General features: G+C 48.6%; 1 protein-coding gene across 3 annotated transcripts in view; it reads right to left on the bottom strand.

The window, feature by feature from the left end:
* Positions 1-13,351, bottom strand: part of LOC122931072 (lysophosphatidic acid receptor 1-B-like) — a 154,220-nt gene that overhangs the window by 62,793 nt on the left and 78,076 nt on the right. Inside the window, exon 1 of one of the 3 annotated variants that reach the window (XM_044285008.1) lies at positions 2,344-2,504. The exons of 1 other annotated variant lie outside the window; for it this stretch is intronic. The gene's annotated coding sequence lies outside the window, so the exon portion shown is untranslated. Of the gene's footprint in view, positions 1-2,292; positions 2,505-13,351 lie in introns of those variants that run through there. One more of the 3 variants, XM_044285000.1, reaches the window with a different exon arrangement.

Raw genomic sequence — 13,351 nt, forward strand, 5'->3', positions numbered from 1 at the left:
TTCCCTGATGCAGTTTTGGAAGCCAAAACCAGGAGTGAATAAAAAAAGTCTGTCCTTTATACGTCCTCTCCTTTTATGATCCACTCCAGATTTTGCACCAAGAAACCTCATTATTTGGCTGCTACAGTACAACGGCAAAAATATAAAAAAAAACTGTTTAACACAAGGCTATAAAAATTCTATAAAAGTAAAACAATACAAGGTAGACCTGTCTAAGAGCACTTCGTATAAACCTATAAAGCCAACAATAATCCTCCATGTGATCCAGCTGGCATTTAGAAATATGTCGGATCAGGACGCTCTGCTAATAGTAGTTACCCGATCCGAAACGTGTTGATCCATATCCAATATGAGTCAAGCCAGAACCAGGCTACAGCTAATGATCCACAGGGTCCACTCACTCGTATTTATACTATAGAGCAGGCACTATTAGACTGCCTTAGGGCTCACATGAACGCATTTTCTTTCCGTGACCGTTCCGTTTTTTTTGCGGACCGTATGCGGAACCATTTATTGCAATGGGTCCGCAAAAAAAAACGGAAGGTACTCCGTATGCATTCCGTTTCCGTATGTCCGTATTTCCGTTCCGCAAAAAAATAGAACATGTCCTATTATTGTCCGCATTACGGACAAGAATAGTTCTGTTGTATTAGGGGCCAGCAGTTCCGTTCCACAAAATACAGAATGCACACGGTCGTCACCCATATTTTTTGCAGACCGCAAAATACATAGGTTGTGCGCATGAGGCCTTAGACTGGAGAATATACTATAGAGCGGGCACTATTAGACAGCAGATTATACTACAGAGCGGGCACTATTAGACAGCAGATTATACTACAGAGCGGGCACTATTAGACAGCAGATTATACTACAGAGCGGGCACTATTAGACAGCAGATTATACTACAGAGCGGGCACTATTAGACTGCAGATTATACTACAGAGCGGGCACTATTAGACTGCAGATTATACTATAGAGCGGGCACTATTAGACAGCAGATTATACTACAGAGCGGGCACTATTAGACTGCAGATTATACTATAGAGCGGGCACTATTAGACTGCAGATTATACTATAGAGCGGGCACTATTAGACTGCAGATTATACTATAGAGCGGGCACTATTAGACTGCAGATTATACTATAGAGCGGGCACTATTAGACTGCAGATTATACTATAGAGCGGGCACTATTAGACTGCAGATTATACTATAGAGCGGGCACTATTAGACTGCAGATTATACTATAGAGCGGGCACTATTAGACTGCAGATTATACTATAGAGCGGGCACTATTAGACTGCAGATTATACTATAGAGCGGGCACTATTAGACTGCAGATTATACTATAGAGCGGGCACTATTAGACTGCAGATTATACTATAGAGCGGGCACTATTAGACTGCAGATTATACTATAGAGCGGGCACTATTAGACTGCAGATTATACTATAGAGCGGGCACTATTAGACTGCAGATTATACTATAGAGCGGGCACTATTAGACTGCAGATTATACTATAGAGCGGGCACTATTAGACTGCAGATTATACTATAGAGCAGGCACTATTAGACTGCAGATTATACTATAGAGCAGGCACTATTAGACTGCAGATTATACTATAGAGCAGGCACTATTAGACTGCAGATTATACTATAGAGCAGGCACTATTAGACTGCAGATTATACTATAGAGCAGGCACTATTAGACTGCAGATTATACTATAGAGCAGGCACTATTAGACTGCAGATTATACTATAGAGCAGGCACTATTAGACTGCAGATTATACTATAGAGCAGGCACTATTAGACTGCAGATTATACTATAGAGCAGGCACTATTAGACTGCAGATTATACTACAGAGCAGGCACTATTAGACTAGGGATTATACTACAGAGCAGGCACTATTAGACTCGGGATTATACTACAGAGCAGGCACTATTAGACTCGGGATTATACTATAGAGCAGGCACTATTAGACTGCAGATTATACTATAGAGCAGGCACTATTAGACTGCAGATTATACTATAGAGCAGGCACTATTAGACTAGGGATTATACTACAGAGCAGGCACTATTAAACTGCAGATTATACTATAGAGCAGGCACTATTAGACTAGGGATTATACTACAGAGCAGGCACTATTAGACTAGGGATTATACTACAGAGCAGGCACTATTAGATTAGGGATTATACTACAGAGCAGGCACTATTAGATCATCCTATCACAATAAACACTACAGGTACTAACACCTGACAGAAGGCTACAAATACAACCGGCAGCGCCACGTACCAGAGGAACGCCCGACGTCCAAGTTCCTATTGCAGGTCATGGTTTTCTCACCTCATCCAAAGGACGCAGTTTATCAAAGTTGCTGCAAAGAAACAAAATCCAGGGAGAGCGGCGGGGACTGGAAGGAGGGAGGGCTCCATAGCCCCGCAGTGATGGAAGCGGCGGCAGGGAATACCGAGTGCCGCCCGGAGCCTGCACTGCTCATCACTAGGGCTCCCGGCCAGCTCCAGCCCTACACACCGGCTCCCACAGGCACGCTGCACTGGAGGCGGGGCTGCCGGCGAGCCTCTGCCCACTGACCAATGGGGAGAGCCGCGCACTCCCCGATAGGCGGAGCTTATCCCTGCAGTCTGCTGGACGCGACTTCGAAAGAAAGTGGAAGTGGTGAGTGCGGACTGTGGGGACTGTGGGAACTGTGCGGACTGAGGGGACAGACAGTGCGGACTGAGGGGCCAGTGCGGACTGAGGGGACTGTGCAGACAGACAGTGCAGACTGAGGGGACTGTGCAGACAGACAGTGCAGACTGAGGGGACTGTAGTGTGCAGACAGTGCGGACTGAGGGGACAGTGCAGACTGTGCGGACTGAGGGGACAGTGCAGACTGTGCGGACTGAGGGGACTGTGCAGACAGACAGTGCAGACTGAGGGGACAGTGCAGACTGAGGGGACAGTGCAGACAGACAGTGCAGACTGAGGGGACAGTGCGGACTGAGGGGACAGTGCAGACAGACAGTGCAGACTGAGGGGACAGTGCAGACAGACAGTGCAGACTGAGGGGACAGTGCGGACTGAGGGGACAGTGCAGACAGAGTGCAGACTGAGGGGACAGTGCAGACAGACAGTGCAGACTGAGGGGACAGTGCGGACTGAGGGGACAGTGCAGACTGAGGGGACAGTGCAGACAGACAGTGCAGACTGAGGGGACAGTGCAGACAGACAGTGCAGACTGTGCGGACTGAGGGGACAGTGCGGACTGAGGGGACAGTGCAGACAGACAGTGCAGACTGAGGGGACAGTGCAGACAGACAGTGCAGACAGTGTGGACTGAGGGGACTGTGCAGACAGACAGTGCAGACTGAGGGGACTGTGCAGACAGACAGTGCAGACTGAGGGGACAGTGCAGACTGAGGGGACAGTGCAGACAGACAGTGCAGACTGAGGGGACAGTGCAGACTGAGGGGACAGTGCAGACTGAGGGGACAGTGCAGACTGAGGGGACTGTGCAGACTGAGGGGACTGTGCAGACTGAGGGGACAGTGCGGACTGAGGGGACAGTGCAGACTGAGGGGACAGTGCAGACAGACAGTGCAGACAGTGTGGACTGAGGGGACTGTGCAGACAGACAGTGCAGACTGAGGGGACTGTGCAGACAGACAGTGCAGACTGAGGGGACTGTGCAGACAGACAGTGCAGACTGAGGGGACAGTGCAGACTGAGGGGACTGTGCAGACAGACAGTGCAGACTGAGGGGACTGTGCAGACAGACAGTGCAGACTGAGGGGACAGTGCGGACTGAGGGGACAGTGCAGACTGAGGGGACTGTGCAGACTGAGGGGACTGTGCAGACAGACAGTGCAGACTGAGGGGACAGTGCAGACTGAGGGGACTGTGCAGACAGACAGTGCAGACTGAGGGGACTGTGTAGACTGAGGGGACAGTGCGGTCAGACAGTGCGGACTGAGGGGACTGTGCAGACAGACAGTGCGGACCGAGAGGACTGTGCAGACTGAGGGGACAGTGCAGGCAGACAGTGTGGACTGAGGGGACTGTGCGGTCTTAGGGGACTGTGCAGACTGAGGGGACTGTGCAGACTGAGGGGACTGTGCAGACAGACAGTGCGGACTGTGCAGACAGTGCGGACTGAGGGGACTGTGCAGACAGTGCGGACTGAGGGGACTGTGCAGACAGACAGTGCGGACTGAGGGGACTGTGCAGACAGACTGTGCGGTCAGACAGTGCGGACTGGGGACTGTGCGGACTGAGGGGACTGTGCAGACTGAGGGGACTGTGCAGACTGAGGGGACTGTGCAGACTGAGGGAACTGTGCAGACTGAGGGGACAGTGCAGACTGAGGGGACAGTGCAGACTGAGGGGACAGTGCAGACTGAAGGGACAGTGCATTCAGACAGTGGAGACTGTGCAGACAGTGCGGACTGAGGGGACTGTGCAGACAGTGTGGACTGAGGGACAGTGCGGACCGAGGGGACTGTGCAGACTGAGGGGACAGTGCAGTCAGACAGTGGGGACTGTGCGGTCAGACAGTGCGGACTGAGGGGACTGTGCAGACAGTGCGGTCAGACAGTGTGGACTGAGGGGACAGTGCGGTCAGACAGTGCGGACCGAGGGGACTGTGCAGACAGACAGTGCGGTGGGGACTGAGGGGACTCTGCAGGCAGCCAGTGCGGACTGAGGGGACTGTGCAGACAGACAGTGTGGACTGTGTAGACAGCCAGTGCGGTGGGGACTGTGCAGACAGCCAGTGCGGACTGAGGGGACTGTGCAGACAGCCAGTGTGGACTGAGGGGACTGTGCAGACAGCCAGTGCGGACCGAGAGGACTGTGCAGACAGACAGTGCGGACTGAGGGGGACTGTGCAGACAGACAGTGGGGACTGTGCAGACAGACAGTGCGGACTGAGGGAACTGTGCAGACACAGTGCGGTGGGGACTGAGGGGACAGTGCAGACACAGTGCGGTGGGGACTGAGGGGACTGTGCAGACAGCCAGTGCGTACTGAGGGGACTGTGCAGACAGCCAGTGCGGACTGAGGGGAGGTCTGGAGACAGGGACTACAGGCCATAGATACATGGCTAGAGGCAGACAGGCTGATTTACTATCTATTATCCATCTTTCTATCTATCTCTTACTTTATCTATTTTCTATTATCCATCTTTCTATCTATCTCTTACTTTATCTATTTTCTATTATCCATCTATCCCGTCTATTTATTTTATATCTATGTCATATTTGTCTATCTAGCTACCTATCGCCAACAGTTGAAAGTTGGCTTGTGAGTGTATGATTAGTGCCCAGCGTGTGCTGCAGGGCATTTTCTGGGCATGCACATCTCCCCTGGGCTGCACCAGCTATTTTATGTTACTCTGCCACTTATATGGCGCTCCTCATATTTTCATACTTAGGGGTTTTCTGAGATTTTCTTCTGATGACCTATGCTCAGGACAGGTAATCAGTGTCTGATTGGTGAGGGTCTCTTTTCCTAGGCCGAGTAATGACTCGTTAATGTGTTACATGACCTAGCAGCAGCTTAGTCCCATTGAAGTGAATGGGTCTGAGCTGCCATACCAAGCACAGCCGCTATACAATGTACTTGGTAATCTGAGAGAAGGCCGCAGAACTCAAAGGAGCGCCGCTGCCTTCTCAAATAGCTGATTGCGGGTCCCGGATTTCAGACACCCTTCAATCAGATACTGATGATCTATCCTGAGGATAGGTCTTCAGTAAGAACATTTCAGAAAACCCTTTTAACTATGCTGCCATTAATAAATTTGAGGCATGCATGCCCCATCTCCCCAAACTCAGCAGGGGCCACCCATTTTTCAACCAGAATTTGCTAGGATTGTCTCTGACAATTAGGGATAACCCATGCAAATCCTGGAGAGTTAGATATCTGCCTCCCCTGGGACACCCATGCGAGGCTATAGCTGCACTGCCATGAAAAGGCTGTGGTGCAGGACAGGTCTAAAGACCATTAGTGATCACAGTATGGGCCGTCACTAACGGGTTAAAGTCAGTTTGGCAGAACTGCTATCATTTGTGGTAAATTTATGAAACCTGGCACACTTCTGTCTTGAGATGTCACTCCACTTTATATGCCATCCCTTTACTGGAGGAAGAGCGAGAACATTTTTGGGACTTTTTGAGAAGTCTCAGTTGATAAATCTTGGGTGGTTTCACACTGGCATTTAGGAGATCCAGCAGGGAACAGCGTGCCAGGTCTCTGGATCCAGCATTGCCGGAAACAACACAATTGGCGTGCGGTCTCATTAACTATAATGGGGACTGACTGAGAACCAGCCGCAACATGGCAAATACCGTATTTTTCGCACCAAAGTGGGGGGGAAATGCCCCTGCGTCTTATGGGGCGAATTCTAATGAGCGCTGCCATTATGGAAGCCCTCATTAGTACCGGAGCACCAGGAAGCGGTGAAGGCTCTGTACTCACCACTTCTTGTCCTCGGCTGTGCTGTGGCTGCGCACAGCATGAGGGCGCTCTGTTCACAGCACAGCCGACAGCAGGAGGAAGAAGAGCACGGGTGGTGAGGAGCAGCGGTGCCTGGAGCAGGAGAGGTAAGTGATTTGTTTATTTTATGTCATCTGAGGCATGGGGCACATCTGAGGCAAGGGGGGCTGATCAAAAGACGCATGTGGGCTCATCAAAGCGGCAAGGGGCTGATCAAAAGAGTCTCGGGGGCTAATATGAGACTGGGGCTAGTCAACAGAGGCATGGGGCAAATATGAGACTGGGGGCTGATCAAAAGAGGCATGGGGGGCTGATTTGAGACTGGGGTCTGATCTGAGGTTTGAATGGGTTCGTATTTATATTGGGGCTCATATCTGAGGTCTGATTGGGGGTCATTCACTTTTGGGTGTTAGCTGAGGTCTGATTGGGGGTCTGATCTGAAGTCTTATTGGGGTCTTATTAACATTGGGGATCTGATTGGAGCTGTGATCTGAGGTCTGATCAAAGGGGTTGTCTGGGTTCAGAGCTGAACCCGGACATATCTCTATTTTCACCCAGGCGGCCCCCCTGACTTGAGCACCGGAGCAGTTCATGCTCCGATGCTCTCCTTTGCCCTGCGATAAATCGCGCAGGGCAAAGGCATTTTCAGGAGTTCCGGTGACAAACCGGGCTCTCCATGGGGCTGCCCGGTGACGTCACTGGCACTGATGGGCGAGCTTTAGCGCTGCCCTAGCCAGTAAAACGGCTAGGGCAGCACTAAAGCACCCCCATTAGAGCCGGTGACGTCACTGAACACACTGCCGGGTGGAAACCTCCGCCCGGCGGTGTGTTATTGTAAACAAAAGAGCCCTTGTCCTGTGCGATCTAGCACAGGGCAAGGGAGCACATCGAAACATTAGATGCTCCGATGCTAACATCAGGGGGGCTGTCTGGGTGAAATTATGGGTATGTCCGGATTCAGCTCTGAACCCGGGCAACCCCTTTTAACATTAGGAGTCCTGTTGCTGGTCTGACCTGAGGTCTAATGAAAAATATTTTTTTCTTATTGTCCCCCTCTAAAACCTAGGTGCGTCTTATGGGCCGGTGCATCTTATAGGGCAAAACATACGGGTGCCGAGAATCGGCAGGAGAAATACCGCTGCACTAATGTGAAGGGGTTATTCAACCTACTGCACGTTAGTCCCGACATGTAAGTTTCCAGCGTGGACAGGGTCACACGTATTGCTGCAGCCAATGACAGGCTTTAGCGATGACGTGTCCCCAAATGTCACATGAGCAAGCAGTGATGTTCCGCTTGGGGACACATCACTGCTGCAGCGGGGCAGGCTTTTAAAGAGGACCTTTTATCTGTTTTACTTATAGGAGTTAAAAACCTGTACTTGCTGATGCTGCCACCCGTTTTAGTTTTTTTTTTAAACAGCGCCCCTACACTCCGCTGCGCCCTCCTGAAGTTGTCGCGCTCCGTATGTATATACGAAGCATTGGAACAGGGAGGAGGAGATGCCAGGCTTTCCAATGGACATCTCCTTCTCCCTGGCTGTGCCGCGATCCAATCTCAGCGGAGAGCGTCACAGCCAGGGAGGAAAAATACTCGCAAGTACAGGTATTTTGCTCCTAACAGATGAAAGGTCCTCTTTAAGTAATGTACTTCTCAGACGTCTAGTGATGACTCCAGCCTTTTTGTGACCATAGCTCCCTCATTTTACGGAGTGTGAATTACATCATCTGTGCTTCTGCCAGTTGGGCACTTAGTAACCTGGAGATTTTACAACAACTTGTGAAAAAGGAGAATATGATCCTTTCTGTTAGTAAGAGCTATTATTGCTAAAGTGACACTTAAAGTGGTCTTACACCACTAGGAACGTACTGGGAACTTAAAGTGGCCCTGCAAAAAGCCTAAATGTGGCCCCCATGTTGTAGGCAGGGCCAAATTCATAGAAGGCAGGGCAACACAAGTAGGCAGTGCCAACACAAGTAGATAGGGCCAACACAAGCAATACCATAGTGAGCACAAGATACCGCCCCAGCAGAACTAAATGCCACTGTGCAGCACTGCCCCAGAAGCTGTCCCTCTGTGGTGGCCGTCAATAGCTGCCACGTTCTGTCCTCCTCCAATTGTCTCTTAATAATTTATAGAGCCATTGGCCACCATGCCCCTGGGGACAGCCATACAATTATCACATTATGTATCTGGCCAGCGGCAGAAAGGATGGCTTGGGCATCAGCCCACCGGAAAATTTCCTTGTAGGGTCCATGACCAGTCCACCCCAGTCACACGCTAAGGCTACTTTCACACTTGCGTTGTTGTTTTGCGGTACTGGGATCCGGCAGAGGATGTCAATACCAGAAAAAAAAAACATTTCCGTTTGGTCCTCATGCATTCTGAATAGAAAGAGATCCATTCAGGATGTCTTCCATCCGGCAGCATTCCGTTTTGTGACCGGACACAAAACCGCTGAAAGCTGCGTTTTTTTGTGTCTGGCCATAAAAACGCACCCGGCTCTAAAAACAATGTAAGTCAATGTTGACGGATCCGAGGAGCCCAAAAAAACTGATCTGTCAACCATTGACTTTCAATGTATTTAGTGATGGATCCGTTTTTCTTTTCTGTTTTGATTTCACACATCTGCATCCTAACGAAACGGATGCATCCTGATGCGCAAAATCAAAACTGATCCGTTTAATTCCGGAAATTGAGATCCTCTGGCGGATCTCAATACCGGAATTAACAACGCAAGTGTGAAACAGGCTTAAGGCCTCATGCACATGGCATAGCAGTATGCAAAAAGGCAGCACCAAGGTGTGTCATCTGTGGACATTTACTGCGCCATATAGTGATCATATTATGGGAGGGAAGGGTTGCAAATGAGCTCTTAAAGGGAGTCTGTCAGCAGATTTACCCCTTTTTAACAGTTGCCATACCGCTGTAGCCGCAAAACAGATGATTAACACAGTACCTTTATATGCTTTGGTGGACTTTTAAATATGCCAAAAACGAACTTTGATGAGGGCTCGCAAGTGCCCAGGGCGGAGTCCACCGGGTTGGAGCCCAGGCAGCTCTGCCTCTTCGGCTCTTATCCCCGCCCAGCCTCCTCCTCTGCTCACCTATCTGTTGTCTCTCCCCCTCAGCGAGATCCCGCGCCGATGCGATAACTTCCTTGGCCGGGGCATGCGCACTGCCATGCCCATTGCTGACACGGCATCGCAGTAGCTAATGCGCATGCCCCGACTTAAGGAAGTCATCGCGTCGGCGCGGGATCTCGCTGAGGGGGAGAGACAACAGATAGGCGGGCAGAGGAGGAGGCTGGGCGGGGATAAGAGCCGAAGAGGCAGAGCTGCCTGGGCTCCAACCCGGTGGACTCCGCCCTGGGCACTTGCGAGCCCTCATCAAAGTTCGTTTTTGGCATATTTAAAAGTCCACCAAAGCATATAAAGGTACTGTGTTAATCATCTGTTTTGCGGCTACAGCGGTATGGCAACTGTTAAAAAGGGGTAAATCTGCTGACAGACTCCCTTTAACAAGCTCTACCTCTAATGCCACCAGATGTGATCATATTATGGGACTATTGTCTCCTAGAAGTAATGCTTCTTGAGACGGTAAGTTCTGTAAGGTGGCCTTCACACTTGGGAGATTTTGTTGCAGAAAGTTTCTGCTACTGAAAATTAGTTCTATACATCTGAATGGGTTTCTTTTGGCCGGAAGCACATGAATTTTTGCAAGCCTAAGAACTATGTAACTAATATTCAGCTGCTAGTGACCTAAAGCTGTCACTATGACCCTGTATAAGTAAGATCAAGCACATAGAGACACATGGCATCATAAATCATGATAATACACTGCTCTCCTGCAAGTCTGGAGAATCACACTCACACACCGAGCCTGATTCCCGCAATGGGCTCGCTCATGTGAAACAGCCCTTAATGGGAGCAAAATCCTGTAAGGGTACGGCCACACGGTCAGGTTTCTGCCTGCAGTTTTGGAAGCCAAAATCAGGATTGGATCATAAAAGGAGAGAAAGTATACAGGACAGATGCAACTTCTTCTCTGTGTTGAACTCACTTCTGGTTTTGGCTTCAAAGCTGAGCATGTGGACGTACCCTAAAATCCCCCACCTCCGGGCAAGCTTCAAATGCCACTGACCAGGGGCGTCGTTAGGTCAAAACATTCGGGGCTTGAGGCCCGGATGTTTTGTCCAGTGCCCAGAATGTTATGCTGGTAGCATTTTTTTTTTTTATTTGGCTATTCCAGGGCCCTTTAATATTCATTGGACCTGGGCAACCCACCACAGATCACCCCCCCCCCTTGTACTTGTTCCGCTGATCTGCTACTGGCGGGCTGCGCGGGCATGAGTTCAGTCACTTCGGTGCGCAATCCCGTCCTGCGGCGTGTGGAGGTCACGGGTCTTGCGGGATCACACACCGCAGGACGGAACTGCGCAACTAAGTGACTGAACTCATGCCCGCGCAGCATGCTTTCAATGTCCACTTTCAACACAGTGGGCTTGTGCCCCAGATGTTTTCAGACCCTAGCAACACCCCTGCCACTGACTGCAAAAAACACAAAACACTAGAAACACTAAGCGCCGTGCGCTTGGCCCGTCTCTGTGTAAACTGCCCTGATAACATGCAAGCATGAAGATTACTTTGGGACATCCATCTTGTTGACGTGCCAAGAGCTTCATTATAGTGTCCCATGATGTCTGTTTAGGAGAATTTTCTTGTTCATTACTCTTTTTTGTATTTTTTGCTTTTGTAATCAAGTTAATCTACATTACTGAAGGAGAAAGACAGATCCGACCTCATCAATGTCTTTGCTTTCATCGTCTGTCTCTCATCCCTTAATCTTGAATTGATACAAGATGTTACAGAAGCATTCCTCGTCCTATATTTGTGAGATGCAAATAAGCTGAATCCACGACCTGTACACTTCCATTCATTTCTTTTCATGCTCCATCAAACCAAAGTCCAGCTTGGCCCATTTCAAGGCAGTGTTTGGCGGGAACTGTTTTGCTCAAAAACTCTAACTTTTAGGAAAAGTGCCCAACAGGAAGTTTTGTAGTAATTTTTTTCTGTATTCTGTGATTTTTTTTTGTTCCTATTTTTATTTGTGAGCTTAAAAAGAGTATGATAACAGTAAAATATACATAAATGTATATGATTAAAGTTACATTGGTTTATAAGTTAAAATGGTTGCCAAGAGATAGCAATAGACCCCCGTAGTCAGCAACAGGCTATGGTGGATCTCCTAGCTCCAGAGCAGACATAGTAACATAGTATATATGGCCGAATAAAGACATTTGTCCATCCAGTTCGGCCTGTCATTCTGCAAGTTGATCCAGAGGAAAGCAAAAAACCCCTGTGAGGTAGAAGCCAATTTTCCTCACTTTAGGGGAATAAAAAATTCCTTCCCGACTCCAATAAGGCAATCAGAATAAATCCCTGGATCACCAACCCCTCTCTAGTAGATATAGCCTGTAATATTATTACGCTCCAGAAATACATCCAGGCCCCTCTTGAATTCCTTTATTGTACTCACCATCACCACCTCCTCAGGCAGAGAGTTCCATAGTCTCACTGCTCTTACCGTAAAGAATCCTCTTCTATGTTTGTGTACAAACCTTCTTTCCTCCAGACGCAGAGGATGTCCCCTCGTCACAGTCACAGTCCTGGGGATGAATAGATGATGGAAGAGATCTCTGTACTGACCCCTGATATATTTATACATAGTTATTAGATCTCCCCTCAATCGTCTTTTTTTCTAAAGTGAATAACCCTAATTTTGATAATCTTTCAGGGTACTGTAGTTGCCCCATTCCAATTATTGCTTTAGATGCCCTCCTCTGGACCATCTCCAGCTCTGCTATGTCTGCTTTGTTCACTGGAGCCCAGAACTGTACACAGTACTCCATGTGTGGTCTGACTAGTGATTTAAAAGTTGTAGGACAATGTTCTCATCACGGGCATCTATGCCCCTTTTGATGCAACCCATTATCTTATTGGCCTTGGCAGCAGCTGCCTGACACTGTTTTTTGCAGCTTAGTTTGCTGTTTATTAAAATTCCTAGGTCCTTTTCCATGTCAGTGTTACCCAGTGTTTTACCATTTAGTATGTACGGGTGACTTGCATTATTCCTTCCCATGCGCATAACCTTACATTTTTCAGTGTTAAACCTCATCTGCCACTTATCTGCCCAAGCCTCCAATCTATCCAGATCCCTCTGTAGCAGTTTACTGTCCTCTTCAGTGTAAATTACCTTACACAGTTTAGTGTCATCTGCAAAAATGTATATTCTAGTATGCAAACCTTCTACAAGATCACTAATAAATATATTGAAGAGAATAGGGCCCAATACTGACCCCTGAGGTACTCCACTAGTGACAGTGACCCAATCTGAGTATTTACCATTAATAACCACCCTCTGTTTTATATCATTGAGCCAGTTACTTACCCACATACAGACGTTTTCTCCCAGTCCGAGCATTCTCATTTTATATACTAACCTTTTATGTGGTACAGTGTCAAATGCTTTGGAGAAGTCCAGAAATACGACATCCATTGATTCGCCGCTGTCAAGTCTAGAACTTACCTCCTCATAGAAACTGATTAAATTAGTTTGACATGACCGATCCCTGATGAAGCCATGCTGATATGGCGTTATTTGCTTGTTTTCATTGAGGTGCTCCAAGATAGCATCTCTTAGAAAACCTTCATACAGTTTACCCACGACAGATGTTAAACTTACCGGCCTAAAGTTTCCGGGCTCTGTTTTTTTTTACCTTTTTTGAATATTGGCACTACAGTGTAGTACAGTGTGGTGCCTACCAGTCTGTAGAAGTGCTGGTGGCATGTGTTGAACTTC

This window comes from Bufo gargarizans, chromosome 1 (genome assembly GCF_014858855.1).
Source record: "Bufo gargarizans isolate SCDJY-AF-19 chromosome 1, ASM1485885v1, whole genome shotgun sequence".
NCBI lineage: Eukaryota > Metazoa > Chordata > Amphibia > Anura > Bufonidae > Bufo > Bufo gargarizans.